The sequence below is a fragment of the Myotis brandtii genome, unplaced genomic scaffold (assembly GCF_000412655.1).
Source record: "Myotis brandtii unplaced genomic scaffold, ASM41265v1 scaffold1733, whole genome shotgun sequence".
Taxonomy (NCBI): domain Eukaryota; kingdom Metazoa; phylum Chordata; class Mammalia; order Chiroptera; family Vespertilionidae; genus Myotis; species Myotis brandtii.
This window is the reverse complement of record NW_005356400.1, coordinates 415,816-420,329: the sequence shown is the minus strand read 5'-3', so window position 1 is coordinate 420,329 and position 4,514 is coordinate 415,816. Positions and strand designations below refer to the sequence as shown.

The window sequence follows — 4,514 nt, the reverse complement described above, 5'->3', positions numbered from 1 at the left end:
GGGGTGCTGTGGGTGGGTGGCAGGAGGACGGGACGTTAGGGGCCCACTGAGCAGCGACAGCAGGGGCTGCCCATGGAGACGACAGGACACGCCCAGCAGGTCCCACACCAGGCGCAGCTCCCTGCAGGCCATGGCCTCACTGCTGCCACGGGGTCCGTGTGGGCGCCGTGCCGGGCACGGCGAGGAGGTCATGACTGCTGTCGCGCCTTCCTGGGAGGTCACAGGAGACGGAATCGGAGCTTCACCTTCACTCTGTCCCCGCGGCACAGCCGCTGCCCCGCGTCCCGGGAAGGTCACTCAGCGACCTCTGCTTCCCGACCCGCTGCTGCTGCGCTCGCAGGAAACGGAACCGCTGGCTTTCCTGTCCTGGGCAAACGGTCAAGGTGCCTTTTCCTGTCCTCTCGGTCTTTTATCGTTTCCATTGTGCTTCCAACCCTGGCACCGTCTTCAGGAAGGCCTGAGTCCTGTGCCCAGCGCTCGCCCTCGCTGAGCCCCCCTGAGCCCATGCCGAGCCCTTGCCAAGCCCACGCTGAACCCCCCTAGGCCCCCCTGAGCCCACGCCGAGCTCAGGCCGAGCCCATGCTGAGCCCATGCTGAGGCCCCCCCTCACCCCGCTGCAGGAGCCTCCAGCCCGCCCGCCAGGGAAGCACCTGACCTTGACAGGTCACTGCGAGGTGCCAGGCACAGACCTAAGGTGGCGTTTTGCACAACCACCTCCCTCCCGCCCTGCGCTGTCCTCCCGGTGGCCGTGGCCACCCTCCCGGAGACGAGGAGGCACAGAGAGGCGAGGGGCCTGCGGGCCACGCAGCGGGGTCTGTGCCAGCTTCCAGAGGGCGCCTGTCCGCTGCCCAGGAGCGTGGCCGGGACGGAGGGAGCTGCGTCCCCCAGTCCACGGAGGGGCCTCTGCTCCAGGCGGCAGGGGCGGCGGGGCTTCCTCGCCCACGTCTCACCCACCAGATTCTCTCCTGTCGGTCAGAGCCGGCTCCTGTTTTCCTTAACAGGAGGGGGAGTCAGTGCGGCCGCACATCCTACAGCCCAGGAGGCTGACGATGAGGCCTAGACAGCAGCGGCTCGGACAGGAGGGCCCGCCTCCGGCGGGGCCACGGGAGGGAGCGCGGTGCTGGGGTCCCGGGGAGTGTGTGTGTGTGTGTGTGGGGGGGGGGCGTGAAGGGCAGCAGCTCTGAGGCGAGTGCCCGAGCACGTGGTCCCCCTGGCACCAGGCGGCCCCGTCCTCAACCAGGAGAGCACCTCAGTGCGGCTGCACTCGGTGAATTCCGTCTTCTGGCCTCCGTTCCGGGCCTGTCTCTCTTCTTGTCTGTCTGTCTGTCTCTCACACACACAACCAGACTCTCACGAAGTGTCTGTATCCTTCGGCGCAGACGCAAGGCGGGTTCCCATTCCACGCCCATCAGTGTCGCCACCACATCCACGGCATCAGAGGAAAACCCCACGACCCCATCGCTCGAGGGAGAAACGCACGGGCAGAACCCAGCGCCCCCCAGGGCAGCCTCGGGGAGCTGGGCCGGCACTTCTTCTCTGGGTGACCATCTGCAAGCCCACGGCTCAGGCACCCCGACGGGAGACGCCAGGGCTCCCACAGGACGCCCAGGAGGGACGCCCCTTCATCACCTCTGCTTGGTGTTCCGTCGGCAACTAAAACAAGTGCACGGCCCCCAGGTCTGCTCAAGCCGCACGGACGAGAGCATGAACCACTCCTCCCGGGTCCCAGCCAGTGTCGGACGGACGGACTCCCGCGGACGCTGCCCGTGCCGTCCCCAGGGGAGACACGCTGCCCACCATGTCTTTAGCCACAAGTTCTCTTTTTTCTGTAGCATCGCCTTGAGACCATTTTCCTTAAACAAACAAACAGAAACAGCATCGCTAACTTTCAGATTCTCCCATTAATGATGCAACTCGATGATGAAGCAATGGTTTTGCTGACTTTCACCAACTCCTGTCACTTTGTGCTCAGACTCATTCTCAGAAATCCACCCTGGCCAACCTCCCAGCCAGCCACAGCGGGTGCCCTGGGTGCAAAGACGGGGATCAACACTAGGGAACTTGTAGAAAAAATGTAAAACGGACGGGGGTGGGGGGGGGAGGTCTTGGTGAAACCACATAACCGGAAGCCTGGACGGGTGTGCACAGCCTCGCCGCCCGGCTCCCGCTCCCCGACCGCCCGCCCAGGTCTCCCGACTTCCCGCTCCCTGAGCAGGAGCAGCCGAGGGGGAGCAGCTGAGCGAGGGCAGCCGAGCGAGGGCAGCTGAGCGAGGGCAGCCGAGCGAGGGGCATGGCCTGGGGAGGCTGGAGCAGCAGCAGGCCGAGCCCCGAGCTGGCACTGCCCCCGCTGACACGACTCATCTGCAGATCCCTGTCGGGTCAGCAAACCCTCAGGAAAACAGCACCTGGACCTGCCGCCGTGGCCGGGGCCACCTGACCTGCATGGACACCTGGCTGCAGGGAACATGCCTACTGAGGCCACAGAGCAAACCTGTTCCACAGGCTGTCGGCTGTAAACACTTCAAAACTGCTTCGTCAGAGCCCGTCCTGGCGTCCGCGAGCGCCATCAGGGCGGCCAGGAGCGGATGCTATTTGCTAACGAGTGGGACGGGCCGCCCCGGGCTGCCCCCCCCACCCCCGCAGATTTCCTTCCCCAGGGTGAGCCCAGGCTCTCGGGCCCAGGCTCTCGGGCTCTCTGTCCCGAGGTCTCAGCAGCGGGAGCGTGTGGTACCTCGCACGTGGGCAGCACAGTCCAGGCTCGGACCTGCTTCCCACCGAACCTCCTCCCCTCTGAGCGAAACGCTGACCCCGGTCCTGAGAGCCACGGCATGGCCTGCAGATGCGCCCTCGTCCTGTTCACCGCGGGGGCTGGGGGCGGGGGTCGTTTTGCAGGATTTGCCACGTGTCTTGGAGGACATGGAGTTTGCCCACCGGCCTGCGGGTCCTGGTGGCACTGGGACCCCCACCCCGTGCTCCCTGCAGAAGGGCCGCCTCTCTGCAGCCGACTGAGGAGGAGCCATGACCACTGACTGCGGGGAGTCCCAGCAGGAGGCGGGGCAGACACGCCCCGAAGGCAGACCCCAGAGGACCCCCGGCCTAAACAGGATCGTTCCCCAAGGCTGGGGGGACGGGAAAGATGGACGGACGATGAAGACGACGGCTTGGTCCCCAGAGGCTGTTAGTTAACACTGCGCTGCAACCTTTTCTAAAATAAACTAGAAAAGAAGGGACCACGTTGGGCGTTGGGGCCCGGGCTCAGGTGGGGGCTGGCCGACGGGTCAGTTCGTCTCCATAGAAACCAGGCCACGGCGCCTGCTCAGGAGGGAGACACAGGTCACCTCCGATGGCTCTGACCAGACGTGTTCACTCAGAACCTGCCGCCAGCAGCGCCCCCAGCTGGACCCCAGGGACCCGTCAGGTGAAGAGGTAACTGGGCAGTTGTGCAACTTGCTTCCCTCTGGGGTTCCTTCCACCACCTCAAAGCCGCCACCTGGGAGCTGGCGGCCTCCGCCCTCCTCCTCCCCGACCTCTCGCCTCCACATGGACCTCACCCCGCGCCCCAGCCCCAGCCCTCTCATCCTCTCATCGGTGCCAGGACTGCAGGGTGAGGCCCCGGGGCTCATGGCGGGCACCCAGGTTCCCGAGCTCCCAGGCCACTGCCACCCGATCCCTCTGGCCGAGGGGCTGTGAGCCGCAGGGAACCCCCCCAGCTCCCTGTGGGAGCCCCTTCATTCCTTTCCACCCTCAGACCAAATGGGGCTTGAAAAACACCCACAAAACGCCCTGCATTGATTTCAGAGGCTGTGAAAGCAGGGCCAGACCCTCACAGGGCCTTGGGCGCGAGCCTCAGGCTGGGCGGCCCTGGGCGGCTGGGCCTTTGAACTTCAGAGCCGCTCAAAGCCTCCCTTCTCTCCGGCTCCGCCTCAGCCCGGCCGCCCGCCCAGGGCCGCCTCCCCAGCTCCCTGCTGACCACACGCCTGCCCTCTGAAAGCAGCCTTGTTCGCAGGCTGCCCTTCCGCCCGCTCACCTCCCGCACCACCGGAGGGAGAGGCCCCGTGCCCACCTGGCACGGCCACAGCAGGGAAAGGGAAAGATGGGCAGAGGGTCGAGCCCCACCGGCCTCCCAGGAGGCGCCAGTGGGAGAGGAGAGAACATCCATTTGCAAGCTTGGGAGGGTCCTCCACGTGGAGAAACAAAAGGCAATTCAAAGCGCTCTCCCGGACAAACAGCCTGCTCGGCTCGGGCTGCGCTCGGAGGCCACGGAGGGCGGGAAGCAGGGCCACAGTTGAATGGAGGGCGTCACCCTGGGGTCAGGGCAGCGCGGGCAGCTCGGGCGGCAGCGGGGAACCAGGGACGTGGGACTGGCACAGAACCGTGTCTCCCGTGGACTGACTCAGGTCTCCCGACTTCGCGCTCCCTGTGGGACATGCGACACGCTCGGTCACGCAGGCTGCTGGACGGCGAGTGTGTGAGTGCGCAGGGACCCGCGGGGAGACGTGATCCTGGCGTGACCT

The 4,514-nt window shown here is 66.1% G+C and overlaps 1 protein-coding gene and 1 long non-coding RNA gene across 2 annotated transcripts in view; one reads left to right on the top strand and one right to left on the bottom strand.

The window, feature by feature from the left end:
• LOC106725575 overlaps window positions 1–3,226 on the top strand; it is a 4,337-nt gene extending 1,111 nt beyond the window's left edge. Inside the window, exon 2 of the long non-coding RNA XR_001361458.1 lies at window positions 225–3,226. This is a non-coding gene — a long non-coding RNA (uncharacterized LOC106725575). The remainder of the gene's footprint in view (window positions 1–224) is intronic.
• Window positions 1–4,514, bottom strand: part of ALG14 (ALG14, UDP-N-acetylglucosaminyltransferase subunit) — a 14,506-nt gene that overhangs the window by 1,625 nt on the left and 8,367 nt on the right. The gene's annotated exons all lie outside the window — the stretch shown is intronic.